Below are 14,787 nucleotides of genomic sequence, written 5' to 3' on the forward strand. Positions count from 1 at the left end.
AAAAACTTGTGTCATAACTAGAGTGGACTATGTGTTCATACGACCGTTTGACTCTTACAATGAATCCTAACTATCAAGCCTTAGCTTTTAGCACATGCAATTTTGGTTTCCCCTTGCTAAATATCTTAACCAAGGGGTAATGGCTGCCAGTATTCGAGGTCGAACTCGTGAGGGCTCGGATACTGTTGATCAGATGCAAACGACCATCGATTCCAGCTTAAAGTTGGTCTTCAAAGCTATGGTAGCACTTTTTACCGTTTCCTCGTTAAAACCCTTGCCATGAAACCCACTTCGAGACAAAACTGGTTCAAGGGGAAAAAAGTGCAACACTCGCTTTCAGACCTAATAGCCATATTCGTCAACACCAACTCGATACGGTCCTTCCCAGTTCGGGCCCAGTTTCCCTTCGTTAGAGTTCCTAGTACAGTGTTACTTTCCTCAACACCAAGTCCCAAACCTGAAAGTGTCAGAAGCCGGTTCTTCGGTTGTAATACCTTTCTATTCACTGCTTGTGGATGGCCAACCGGACCAGGGTGGCCTCCCGCCTTTCATCCAATAGTTCCAAGCTCGTGATCATGGCCTCACCGTTTGGCTCTTTGATCTCATACTGGAACCTGAGGCTCGGTTCTCCCACCTCGACTGGTATTAAGGCTTCGGCTATGTAGGCCAAGGAAAATGGGGTGGCCTCAGTACTTAATTTCGAAGTCGTATGGTATGCCCACAAGACTTCGGGCAGGATCTCTTTCCATTTCCCTTTCGCATCAGTCAACCTCTTTTTCAGGTTTTGAAGTATAGTTTTGTTCATTGATTCTACCTACCCATTCCCACTAGGCTGATAAGGCATTGATAGTATCTTCTTTATCTTATGATCTTCAAAAAACTTACTCACCTTGCTGCCGACGAATTATTTTCTGTTGTCACAAACAATCTCGGCCGGGGTATCCCAAATCGACATATTATGTGGTCCCAGATAAAGTCAATGACTTCTTTCCCGGGGACCTTTTCAAATGCTTGAGCCTCAACCCATTTGAAAAATATAATCGGTCATGAATAGTATGAATTGAGCTTTACCGGGTGCCCATGGCAGGGGACCGACGATGTCCATTCCTACTTCATAAATAGTCATGGGGACAAGACCGAGTGGAGCATTTCTCCACGTTGATAGATCATCGGGGCGTGTATTTGGCAGTCATCTCATTTCCATACGAAGTCCTTCACATCCTTCTCCATTTCGGTCTAGTAATGGCCGACCCTAATTAATTTCCGAACCAAAGATTCTGCCTCTGAATGGTTCTCGCAAGTGCCTTCGTGAACTTCTCTCATGGCGTATTCAGTCTCTCCCGGTCCCAAGCATCTAGCTAGCGGACCGTCGAAGTTTCTCCTGAACAATGCCCCTTCGACCAAGCTAAATCTGGCAGCCTTGGTGCATAGGGCTCTCGATTCGTTGGGATCCTAAGGAAATTTTCCTGCCTTCAAGTAGTCTATGTATTTGATCCTCCAATCCTAAGTTAAACTCGTTGAGTTTACTTTGGCGTGGCCTTCTTCGATCATCGAGTTCATTAGCTACACTACTTCTCCCGAACTAAATTCATCAGAATCGACCAACGACCCCAAGTTAGCCAGTGCATCGGCCTCACTGTTCTGATCTCGGGGTATATGCTTCAGGGTCCATTCAATGAATTGATGTAGGGTTACCTGTAATTTGTCCAAGTACCTTTGCATCCGTTCTTCTTTTACTTCGAACGTCTCTTTAAATTGATTTACCAAGAGGAGGGAGTCGTACTAGCTTTGATCACCTCGGCCCCGAGGCTTAGCCAACTCTAGACCTGCAATCATGGCCTCATATTCGGCCTCATTGTTAGTCAATTGCACAGTTCAAATAGATTGCCTAATTTCATTTCCCGTAGGCGGTTTTAGTACAATATCGAGCCCAGACCCCTTCGCGTTCGAGGCACCATCTGTGAAAAGGGTTCAGATTCCCGAACTGGTTCCAGAGGTTAACAGTAATTCCCTTTCGACTTCGGCTATTGAGGCCGGTGTAAAGTCGGCCACGAAGTCTGCCAAATCTGAGATTTTATGGCGGTTCGGGGTCGATACTCGATATCGTACCCGCTAATTTCCACGGCCTATTTTGCCAACCGGCCCGAGAGCCCGGGCTTGTGCATGATGTTCCTTCACAGGTAAGAGGTCAAGACACATATGGGGTCGCATTGAAAGTATGACTTTAGCTTCATGGAGGCGATTAGCAAAGCGAGCGCCAATTTTTCCAGGTGAGGATACCTTGATTCGGCCTCGCCTAGAGTTTTACTGACATAATAAATAGGACATTGCGTACCGTTTTCCTCCCGGACTAAGACTCCACTTACCGCCACCTCGGAAATTGCCAAGTAGAGGTACAATTGTTCGTCTGCCTTCGGCGTATGCAGCATGGGTGAAATCGATATGTACCATTTGTGTTCTTCTAAAGCTTGCTGGCATTCTGGGGTCCAGGAAAAGTTATTCTTCTTCTTTAACAGCGAGAAGAATCGATAGCTTTTGTCCGAGGACCTCGAGATGAACTGGCCCAGGGCGGGTATGCGCCAGGTAAGTCTTTCAATAGCCTTGACATTGTCCACCACGGTGATGTCCTCTATGGCCTTGATTTTGTCGGGGTTGATCTCGATCCCTCGATTGGATACCATGAACCCAAGGAATTTTCCCGATCCGACCCCGAATGAGCACGTCTCTGGGTTCAGATTCATATTGTATTTCTTTAGTAAGTCGAAGGTCTCCTACAAATGTTTCAAATGGTCATCTTCTCGCAGGGACTTGACCAACATATCGTCAATATAAACTTTCATTGTTTTTCCTATTTGTTCTTCGAACATCCGGTTTACTAGGCATTGATAGGTGGTACCAGCTTTCTTTAATCCAAATGGCATTACATTATAACAGTAGGTGCAACGAGAAAGCTGAGTATCTCATGCCCGGTCATCGCGTTGATCATCCGATAGATGTTAGGCAAAGGGAAAGAATGAATGCTTTGTTTAGATCTTTATAATCTACAAACATTCTTAGCTTATTCCCCTTTTTAGGCACTGCCACTATGTTAGCTAACTATTTCGGGTATTTAATTTCCTGGATGGACCCTATTTTAAGGAGTTTGTATACCTCGTCCTTGATGAACGCATGCTTGATCTCGGGTTGTGGCCTCCTCTTCTGCTTAATCGGATGGAACTTCGGGTCCAAACTCAGCTTATGAGTGGTTACCTCCGGTGGGATCCTTGGAATGTCAATATGGGACCAAGCAAACAAATCTATGTTAGCTTTAAGAAAATCAATGAGTTTTTTTACTGAGATCGGGGGTTAACCCCGTGCCCAAATATACCTTTTGATCCGGTATGTGCTCGATTAATATGATTTTCTCTAACTCTTCAACTGTCAATTTGGTAGCGTTAGTGTCATCAGGAGCTGTGAACGATCTCAGAACTCTGTAATCATCCTCCTCGTCTATTTCTTGTTCCTCTGGTTCGGCCGAGACCAGCATCAGTGATTGCTATTTAATTTCTTACTTTTTGGTCGGCTCTGCGTTCTTTGATGTCGAATCCGCCTGCACCGGGATTACCTCGTCGACAACGAACATCTCCTTTGCGGCCAGCTGCTCTCCGTAGACCGTATTGACTCCTCCTGGTGTATGGAATTTCAATGTCTAGTGCAAGGTCGAGGGTACCGCCCTCATGTTGTGAACCAACGACCTTCAGAATAGAGAGTTATACCTCATGTCCCCTTCGATCATGTAGAACTTTGTCTCTTGGATCGTCCCAATGGTGTTCACCGGCAGGGTTATCTCCCCTTTAGTGGTTTCGCATGCCATGTTAAATTCGTTTAACACCCAGACTGCTGGCACTATTTGGTCTTGTAACCCCAATTTCTCTATGACCTTTGATCTGATGATGTTGGCCGAGCTACCTAGATCAATCAACACACGTTTAACTTGAGATTTATTGATAAGTACGGATATTTCCAGTGCATCATTGAAAGGGTGCACGATGCCCTTGGCATCCTCGTCGTTGAACAAAATGGTTCCCTCCGGGACATAATCTCGCGTGCATTTTCCACCCGTGATAGACATTTTAGTGCGCTTTATCATTGGTCCTTGGCGTACTTCGACCCCTCCGATGATCATGTTGATGACGCGCTGAGGCTCCTCTTGTTCGATCTGTTTGTTGGCGTCCCTGTTCCTGAAGTGGTTTTTGGCTCGATCATTCAGAAATTTTCGGAGGTGCCTATTGTTGAATAACCGGGCAACTTCTTCTCTTAGTTTTTGGCAATCCTCGTTCCTATGACCATGAGTGACATGATACTTACATATTAAGTTAGGATCTCTTTGGGTAGGGTCAGACTGTAATGGTCGGGGCCACTTGCTCTCTTTGATGCGCCCGATAGCTGACACAATGTTGGCAGCATCAACATTAAAGTTATACTATGATAATCTCGGTGCTTCCCTACTACCAAGCGACCTATCGAAACCCTTTTTGCTTATCAGCCCTCGGCTACAGGGCCCTCGATTGCCTCTCTTTTCATTCCTTGTGGGGTGACGCCCGGACCCATTTCCCCTTTGGTCCATGCTGTATGGTTGATACCGATCCCGGACCGGTCTTGGCTTATGATCAATGGCTCTCTTAGACATATCATCGACCCTTATGGATAAACAGGCCTAGAAGGAGCTCTGAGTTGGTCATCCTCAACCCTGATCTTCGACTGGTACCTGTTGTGGACGTCGTCCCAAGTCACCGTCGGGTACTCTATCAAATTTTGTTTTAGTTGCTGAGAAGCCAAGGAGCTTCAGGGGTTTAGCCCCTGAGTGAATACCATGACAGCCCAATCATCTGCAACCGGAGGCAAGTCCATCCGTTCTATCTTGAACCTTGCCACGAACTCCCTAAGCATCTCTTTGTCTCTTTGTTTAACCTTGAAAAGGTTCGACTTTTTGGTCTCGACCTTGATGTCCCCGGCATGGGCCTTCACGAAATCATCCTCAAGCATAGCAAATGAGTCAATAGAATTTGGGGGTAAGTTATGATACCATATCATTGATCCTTTGGACAAAGTCTCCCCAAACTTCTTTAGTAATATCGACTCGATTTCATCATCTTCTAAGTTGTTCCCTTTGATTGCGCATGTATAGGAGTTCACATGATCGTACGGATCCGTGGTTTCATTGTATTTGGGGATATCGGGCATACGAAACCTCTTTGGGATCGGCTTTGGTGCTGCGCTAGGAGGAAAATATTTCTGGATAAATTTCTTGGAATCCGGCCCTTTCAATATCGGGGGTGCTCCCGGGATTTGATCGATCCTGAAATTGTATGTTTCCACCTTCTTGTCATTGACCTAAATTTTCTTCTCGCCTGACTCTACCCTCCTCGTTAATGCTTCAAGCATTTTCATTATCTCGGGATTGACCCCGGGCTCGGCTTCACTTGGTTTCTCGGTGATATGTTCGTTTCTTTTAGTGCTTTCCCGGAATTGTTCGGGCTCAAAACTACTAAGGCATAGCTTTGATTCTGTAGCTGTGCTATCGCCGCATGTTGAACATGCAACATTTTGTAGATTAACCATAGGCTTAACCCATCACCTTCGCCTTTGGGCGCTTCTCAAGCTGTTGGTCAGGGTCCCCCGCGAATGTTATTTTCGGGATCAGTTGGCAGATTGACGTCGATGGCCACCTGTGAGTTAGCATCGACCGGATCGGCAACTAGGACACCATTGGGATCTGCAGTAGGCATCTCGTTGCTAGGCACCAAATTATTATTTTTGCCATGATGGCAAGACTCACCGTCAATGTTCAAGTGGGTAGACTAAGAATTCGACATTTTTAAGCTCACCTGAAATTAAGACTTTAAAGAACGAGCGTAAAATTGGGTGTGTTATGGAGATTTGTATCAAATCACACTATTATCCTTAGCCCCATGTAATACATTATTATTCTCTTTAAGTTCTTATTCCCCTGTCTTGGTATCTATCAAAATACGTTCGGCTCGAGAGCGGCTAACCTTCTAAGGCTGAAACTGTTCAATTCGTGTGGTCTGCATTTACTTTATCATTATTTATTTCAATTACGATCTAATTTATCATTTTGTATCAAGTTAGTCCATGTATCCTTAAAACCACTTAAAATTCAATTGTTATCTGATTTTGAGGGTAAACGGGAATCCAAAATGCTAAGTGAACATCTCAAGCAACAATAAAAGTTAATCTGACCGCCTCCAAAAAATAGCGAAATAGAAATCCTAGATATAAAGAAAGGAGAAGGAGATTACCCTCAAGAACCTAATTCTTGAAAACTTATAATTCAAAGTCGAATTCGAGCCAAGAGATTCCAAATCTCTCTCAAGAGTTCTTTTTGTGTCAAAATGCGCTAATTGACTAATAAAATAAACTTGGACTATTTGTATATGGGTAAAATTGGGGGTAATGTATACCCCGATTCCCCAGTGAACAAAACGGAAGAAGGGCATGGACGCACGAGATCAAAATCGAGGTTGGGAGCCATTCGTATCGAGACCCGTGATAGGTGGACGATGTGTTCATCATCGGGCATAATAAAGAGACACTCCCCGCACCCAGAACGACTTCTAAAACATCAGAAAACACGATAGACGGTTACACATGACGGATAGAGGGGCGTGATATTCGTACCTAACAGGATATCACGGCGCAGATCTCGTTCGATGTCGGTTATGGATCAGTAATTAACGAAAAAGGAAGATTTTTACTTTTCTTAAACTTGTACTAAGGATGAAACTCTCCTACTATATAAAGGGAAAGTATTTCTTTGACAACGTACATTGTAACACGCGAAGCAAAGTAATACAAATTCATTTTCTGCTTTCTAGCTACTACAAAAGTTCTTATTTAATTGTCCTGTTCTTCATTCACAACTAGGCTCGAACCAAAGGTCCAATCGAGGGAAAATTTACTGTTCAACCTAGGTTTCGGGCTAGGACATCACATTATAACTGGTTTGATCGTTTATTTTGTTTTTAACTTATTCATCTAATATTCTTGCTTATTTGTGTTGAGTCAATCCACGTATCCTTAAAACTACATACAAATTTAATTGTTATCCGATTTCAAGGTTAAACAATTTGGTAGAGTAGTTACGAGGTCAGGTCACGCCCTACTAGAAATAATAGAAAAGTAAGACACGGGATATAATAATATAATAAAATGACTGAGAAGTGAACAACACAGCAAATAGAGGTAAACAACAGGGGCGCTCCCGAGGTACCGCCTCGTAGTCCCAAAAGTAAATATGTAATGCAGGGGGATCTCCCGAGGAACCGCCTTGTAGTCCTAAAAGTAAATATGCAGTACAGGGGGATCTCCCGAGGAACTGTCTCGTAGTCCCAAAAGTAAATATGTAGTACAGGGGGATCTCCCGAGGAATCACCTCATAGTCCCAAAAGTAAATATGCAGTATAGGGGGATCTCCCGAGGAACCGACTCAGACTCCCCTTTATATAGTAGAAAAGTCTTACTTTAGGTAAAATTCTATAAAAGGTAAAAATCCCTAGATTAGCTGATTGTTGGTTCCTTACTGATACGCGCCGAGATTTCCGCCGTAATATCCGACCGTATACGGATATTTCAGTTTTCTGCTAGTTATGCTAATAATGTTTCTTCGAGCTCGATCGGGGCTAAGGTCGACTCTGGGATTACGGACTCAATATTCTCGAAGGCAGGCGTTATGACCTTTGGTTCTAGATCGGTGGGACTCGGGGTCGATCTTTAGTCTTTGGTTGTCATGTTCCGATCCTATCCTTCCATGTCGTAGGCGAGCTCGATTTTGATCGTATACAGATAGTCCCCTCATTTTTTGAGAGTAGACGAGGAGAAACGACATGAGCATCCGATCCTGAATTTGATACCCCACGACAGAAACGACAAAACAGTTGAAATGTCTCGTCAATCAAGTCTTATTGGCATTAAATGCTTGTCAGTTGCTGGTCGGCCATTCCTAGATGTGAACCGTCGCTGAAAAACTATAAATACCTCCTCATTTGTTCATTTAAACCTTTTTCCCTCATTCTTAAGAAATTTCAATACTTCCAAGCACTTATATTTTGGTTACTTTGAGATCTTTTATAAGAATACTCATTCATCTTTTTCTCCAACCACCGAGTGTACTCTTTTAACTACTTCTTTTTCCTTATTTCCTCTCTATAAAGAAATGGCAAAAACTTCAAAAATTATTCCCCAAAAAGAAACTCTTTCTACCTCACGTCCGGCTACCGAAGAGACCGTTTCACGTACTACTATCGAGGAACCACCACCAGAACCTCCTCTAAAAATGTTCATCCCGGGGGTGGTGCCTAGTCAATGGTGATTTTAAAGTCGAAAAACCCTCCTCCATACCAGGCCAGTGTGAGGAGGTCTCGAGGTACATCTGCTCGATCACCGAGGATATCCTCTCCGAAGTCAAAAAGGATTATAACTGGGTTGAAACACATGTGGTGGTTCCCAAACCTGACGAAGCCATCAATACTCACGTCGAGAAATTTCTAAGTGTTTACACTTATCCCTTCACGTTGGTCCCCTTAGACCCGGTAATCGTCGACTTCAGCAGACAATACGAGGTAACCCTCGGTCAAATTCACCCTTATTTCTGGAGGATCATAATCCTCCTCCATTTCTTCGTAAGCAAGATCGAAGGGTGCCCTTTCACGATCGACCACCTTATGTGTTTATACAGTCCCCGACTCTACCGGGGGGAATGATCAAGCTCGCCCGTCGGGCCAGTAAAGCTGCATTATCGAGTATCAATGAAGATAGGGATCGAGGTTGGCTAGGCCGTTTCGTCTGAGTTAGGACCTTAGACTTGATCCCGTCCGAGCATATGTCGTTCCCTGAGAAGTGGAACATGAAACGTAAGTATATAATTTTGCTTCCAAGGTTTTATTTATCGCCCTTTTCCTTCCTTCTTATAGGTGTTCTGTGATGGTACAGTTGTTGATCGGATCCCAAACGAAGTTCCTCGACTGAAGGAGTGGGTCGAGGGCATCATATCGCAAAGGCCTTATTCCGAGTGTTCATGGCTCGAACATTCAAAGGGTCGATGGGAGGCCCCTTCGCACGGTGAGATCTCTTTCATAAGTGATATTTGGTTTCCCCTTTGCATGATTAAGTCCTTATTTATTTTATTTCTTTTTGCTGGTTTACCCAAGGATGTCCAAATGAGGCCCCCATCTGGTAGTGACAATTTCCCCACAGAGTCCCTTGCTCCGAAACAAGGTGAAGAGAAGAAGAGAAAAATGGCTTCGAGTTCTCCGAGCTCGGAGAAAATGAAACCAAGGAGGAGGCTGATCCTAAAGCCAAAAGAAACCTCCAGCTCCCAAATACTTGATTCGGACTGCCTCTACCGGCTCAGAGACGAGTCTGAAGAGGATGAGATATTATTGGCCCGAGAGCCATCGGTCCCTGAAGAATGGGTGTCAACCGAAGGGGGATGATAGAGGCCAATCCCTCCCAAACTCAAGAGGTCGATGCATCAGTGAGGATCGAGAACCCTCAAGACGTCATTTCTGCTCCACCCGGTGTCGTCGATATAATTGGATCGCCTTCATTCACGGATTCAATGTTCGGTGAAGCTCAAGTGGCGAAGAAGCGTTCAAATGAGGGGGTCCAAGGAGCGAACGATCCCCTCCAAATCATTTTTGAAGGCGTGGACTCTATTTCCACGGAGGATGTCACTCGATTGGGTGATTTAGAATTACCAAGAAGAAGTTCGCCCTCGGGGACAAGTGGGTCTAGCTCGAGTCCGAGATTGGTCAACCGATTCCCTACCCCGAGTGCCGATCCCGGTCGGAAGAGGTCGATCATTATCTCTGTTTCGGAGGACGCCCGAGTCCTTTCCGCACCTGTTGGGGTAGCTAGTTACCTCCGGTGCCAGGTGACTGAAGAAGACCAGTCAAAGATGAACTAGGTGGAATCTCCATGCTTGTTCAATGAAGCACAGCAGGCATTGAATCGGGTAAGGTGTTACCAAACCATTTCATTTTCCAGCTTTGGTTACTTAATGATCTTAGTATTTTTCCTAGTATTTGCAGGCCTCGGTGCTTCACCACCAGACCTTTCTCCGATTTCGAGAAGAATTGAGTCTCCTCGAGGCCAAAGCCAAAGAGCTTATTGAGAAGAGAGATATGTACAAACTTCTCAATGAGCAATGCGTAGGGGAGGTTAAGAGCCTTCGAGCTGAGCTGGAGGTGGATCGAAAGGAGCATGCCGACTTGGTCGAGTAGGTAAAAATATTTGAGGTTAGTGATAAAGAGCTAGGCTCGGTGACTAACGATCGAAATCCGTAGGTCCAACAAAAAATTGATCAGATCGGTTAACTGCGAGATGAGATGGATGTTGTTAAGGCCAAGACCGACGAATGGAGGGCGGGATGGATTGTCTGGCCTCGGAAAAAGAGGTTTCTCAGGCGCAACTGACTTCGGCTGAGGTCCATCTTCGAGCAGCAAAGGAAAAGGCTGAGGTGTAGGCCAAAAAGGTTGAAGAGCTCCAGTCTCGGCTAAGTTCGGCTGCCTCTGATCGAAAAATTATGGCTAAGGAACTTGAGAAGGCCAAGTCAGCGACCGCGGTGGTTAAAGCCTACGCTGACGAGATGGTGGCCCAATATAAGGCAGATGCCGAGGCGGCCCTGGACTTCTTGAAGGACATTGTTGATTATGAGAAGCGGCAGTCGCGAAGAGAGGCCGTCGAAGAGATTCATGCTCGGGGTTTCGATCTATCGGTCGAGATCAAAACTGCTAATGGGCTCGAGGACGAGGCCAAGAAGTTGGCCTACCCCGAAGAAGAAGAAGAAGAAGTAGAAGACCAGTCTATTTAGACGCATTTGTAGAAAGTTTTGCTTTTTTATTTTTTGTACTTGTGTACTTTTGTATTTTTTGTTAAGGCCATTTGGCCTTTTTAAAGACTGTATATAATATACAAGGCTTTTTTTTCCCTTCGACAATTTAAGAATTTTGCTTTCCTTTGCTTTATTCTTTATGTTTGCAAAGATCAAAATGCCTTAGCATAAATAGTTAGGACATGTTCGGAGGTTCAAACAGGCCTTGCCTTAGACATTATTTTATTTAAGGCATCGTGCTCAGTATGACCAGAAACCTTTTTTCCCAAAGTACTTATGACTTTTTAGATTATAGTTTGCCAAAGGTAGCCTTTAGAACCGGTTATGAAATTTTGAAGGCCTTGTTTATTGTTACGGGTCTCAGACATCTCTGTCACGACCCCAAATTTCCTCCATAGGAGGTCGTGATGGCACCTAGTCTCTAAGACTAGGTAAGCCTATAAATGCGGAATAATCATAAATATCTGAAATAAATAAACTACAATTCAAATAATTACAACTCCCAAAACCCGATAGAAATAAGTCACAAGCTTCTAAAAATTTATTCTCAATGTTTCTATGTATCAAGGTCTAAAGAAAAATAAGGAAGCAACATAAAAATGATAGAAGGGGACTCCGGAGTCTGCGGACGCTGGCAGATATACCTCAAAGTCTCCGTGCGTAGGTAACTCACTGACGTCTAGACTGGTAAGATGTACCTGGATCTGCACAAAAAGATGTGCAAAAGCATAGTATGAGTACACCACAGCGGTACCCAGTAAGTACCAAGCCTAACTTCGGTAGAGTAATGACGAGGTTAGGTCAGGCCCTACTGGAGAATAGATAATGACATGGAAAAATATTTAAATAATTTAATAAGATAAAATGACTATGGAAATGAATCAAATAGTATGTCACATTTAATGACACCAAATAATTGCAAATAACATCTCGTGGAATCAAAACAGAATTCCTTTCAACTTTATGAAAATCACAACAATTAATCGAAGGCAACTATGGCCATAAATCAATATCAATAAGGGCACTACCGAGGTACCGCCTCGTAGTCCTAAATTATAAATAAATTCACAATATCTCATTTCCTTATCTCACCGCGGGAGCTTTCATAATTTATTTTAAAGAAAATATTTTTTCCGAAATAGCATCCCGCGTTTTAACCATCCTTATCACACCGCATGACTTCTAGTAGTTCCCTCTACTAGCCACGCATATCAAGCCACCCTTATCTCACCGCATACATTTCAATACCCAGGCCTTATACCACCGCATGCATATCAATATCACAATATATCACAATTTGCACCTCAAGTGCCCAAATATTTTAATTTGCCAAAATAAATCAACGATATTTTCTACAATAAAGAGCTCACGGCTCATGCCAACATAAATCATCAATAATATTTTTTTCACAACAAAGAGCCCACGGCTCCATCACAATGAGTATAAAAATCTTATAAAAATATTCAGGAATAAATAATTTAGCAAAATAATATTTCAAAATCTTTAATACGTTGCTTCAATACCAAATTTAAAATGTCAAATACTTCATATTAATAATATTTAATTTAAATAAAATCAATTGCAAATAATGCACAGAATAAAAGAAACCAAATTTCAACCAAACAGGTAAAACAATTAGCAGGAAAAAGGTCAAGCAAATTTAAAGTATACAAATTAAATCAATGATGGAGAATGTAACAAGATTTAATAAATTAATTAATATGCAATAATGATCTTCACAATTTAAAAATATAATCCTTTACATTTAGTCCGTGTACACACTCGTTACCTCGTGTACACGACTTTCATCACATTACAATTAATACCAATCCTAGGAAAAATTTCTCCCACACAAGGTTAGACAAGTCACTTACCTCGACTTGCTCCAATTTAACCAAGTTGTATGCTTTTTCCTCGATTTTTCGATTCCGGTCGACTTGTATCTAGTCATAATTAATTCGATACAATCAACAAAAATTATAGAATTAATTCTGTAAGAAAATATTATATTTTTTAATAAAAATCCGAAATTAACTCAAAAATGGCCTATGGGGCTCACGCCTCGGAACTAGACAAAAGTTACAATATCCGAAAGCCCATTCAACCACGAGTCTAACCATACCAATTTATCAAAATCTGACCTCAACTCGACCCTCATAGCTTCAAATCTTATTTTCAAATCCCTAAGTTCCAACCCCCGATTTACACCTCAAAAATATATAATCTAGTCGGATTATTTGATGATAATTCAATATTATTGAGTAGAAATGATCACAAGGGACTTACTTCAAGTTTTTCCGTGAAAACCTTGCTCAAAATCGCCCAACCCAAGCTTGAAATGCCCAAAAAATGGCAAAAGCTTAGAACCCCTCTGTTTTTGTACTGTCCAGGGATTTTCGCATATGAGGCAACTTGGCCGCTTCTGCGCCAACCGCATGTGCGGAAAAAGTCCCGCATTTGCGCCTTTGCCCGCATCTGCGCACCTGTTTGCGCTCCTGTGCAGGCCACTTCTGCGTGCATCCCTCCGCATCCGCGCTCACGCAGGTGCGGAATTTTTCTCGCACTTGCGACCATTGCCCCATAGTCCATTTGCGCATCTGCGCTTGCCAGGCTCGCTTCTGCGAGCTCGCACCTGCGATAGAATTTCCGCATGTGCGAATGCAGCAGAGGGCAGAAACTTCAGATATTTCTTCAAAGTCCAAATTTGATCCATTAACCATCTGAAACTCACCCGAGGCCCCCGGGACCTCAACCAAATGTACCAACAAGTCCTAAAACATCATACGAACTTAGTCGAGCCTTCAAATCACATCTAACAACATTAAAACACGAATCACACATAGATTCAAGCCTAATGAACTTTGAAATTTTTAATTTTTACAAATGACTCCGGAACATATCAAATCACGTTCGATTTACCTCGAATTTTGCGCACAAGTCATAAATGACATAACGGCGGTACTCAAGTTTTCAGAATCAGATTTCGACCCCGATATCAAAAAGTCAACCCCTCGGTTAAACTCCCCAAAAATTTAACTTTCGGCATTTTAAACCTAATTCCACGACGGACTTCCAAATAAAATTCTGATCAAGCTCCTAAGTCCAAAATCACCATACAGAGCTGTTGGAATTATCAAAATTCTATTCCGGGGTCGTTTGCACATAATTCGATATTCGTTCACTATTTGAACTTAAACTTTTAATTTTTTATCAAAATATCATATCTCGGACTAGGGACCTTAGAATTTGATTCTGGGCATACGCTCAAGTCCCAATTCACGATACGGACCTAACGGAACTGTCAAAATACTGATCCGAGTCTGTTTGCTCAAAATATTGACCAAAGTCAACTCAATTGAGTTTTAAAGCTCTAATTCATATTTTAATCCATTTTTCACATAAAAACTTTTCATAAAATTTTACGGACTGCGCACGCAAGTCGAGAAATAATAAATAGTACTTTTCGAGGTCTTAGAACACAGAATTAATTATTAAATTTAAAGATGATATTTTGGGTCATCACAATCTCCGAGCTGTTTTAATATGGCCGTAGCCTTTAGTTCGGGTGTTTCCCAGTGGGCTTGTTACCCCGAGTTATACGGGCTTGCCTAAGATAACAGTTCCCGAATGGGGATGGCAGTAGCCTTTAAGGTTCGGGCGCTGCCTAATAGGTCTCGTGCCCCCGTCGGTAGTTAGGTTTGTGTCTATAGCCACATGCGAATTAGCGTCAATTGGCTCTGCGATCGGAATCCCAATAGGATCAACAGGAGGTATCTCGTCACCAGGTGCTATGTTGTTATTTTCACCGTGATAACCACACTCGTTATCAACATGTAGGGGTGCTGATTGAGAGTTCTAACCTGAAGTTAGAGACACTTCAAAGAACAAGTGTA

This window comes from Nicotiana tomentosiformis, chromosome 5 (genome assembly GCF_000390325.3).
Source record: "Nicotiana tomentosiformis chromosome 5, ASM39032v3, whole genome shotgun sequence".
In the NCBI taxonomy this organism is placed as follows: domain Eukaryota; kingdom Viridiplantae; phylum Streptophyta; class Magnoliopsida; order Solanales; family Solanaceae; genus Nicotiana; species Nicotiana tomentosiformis.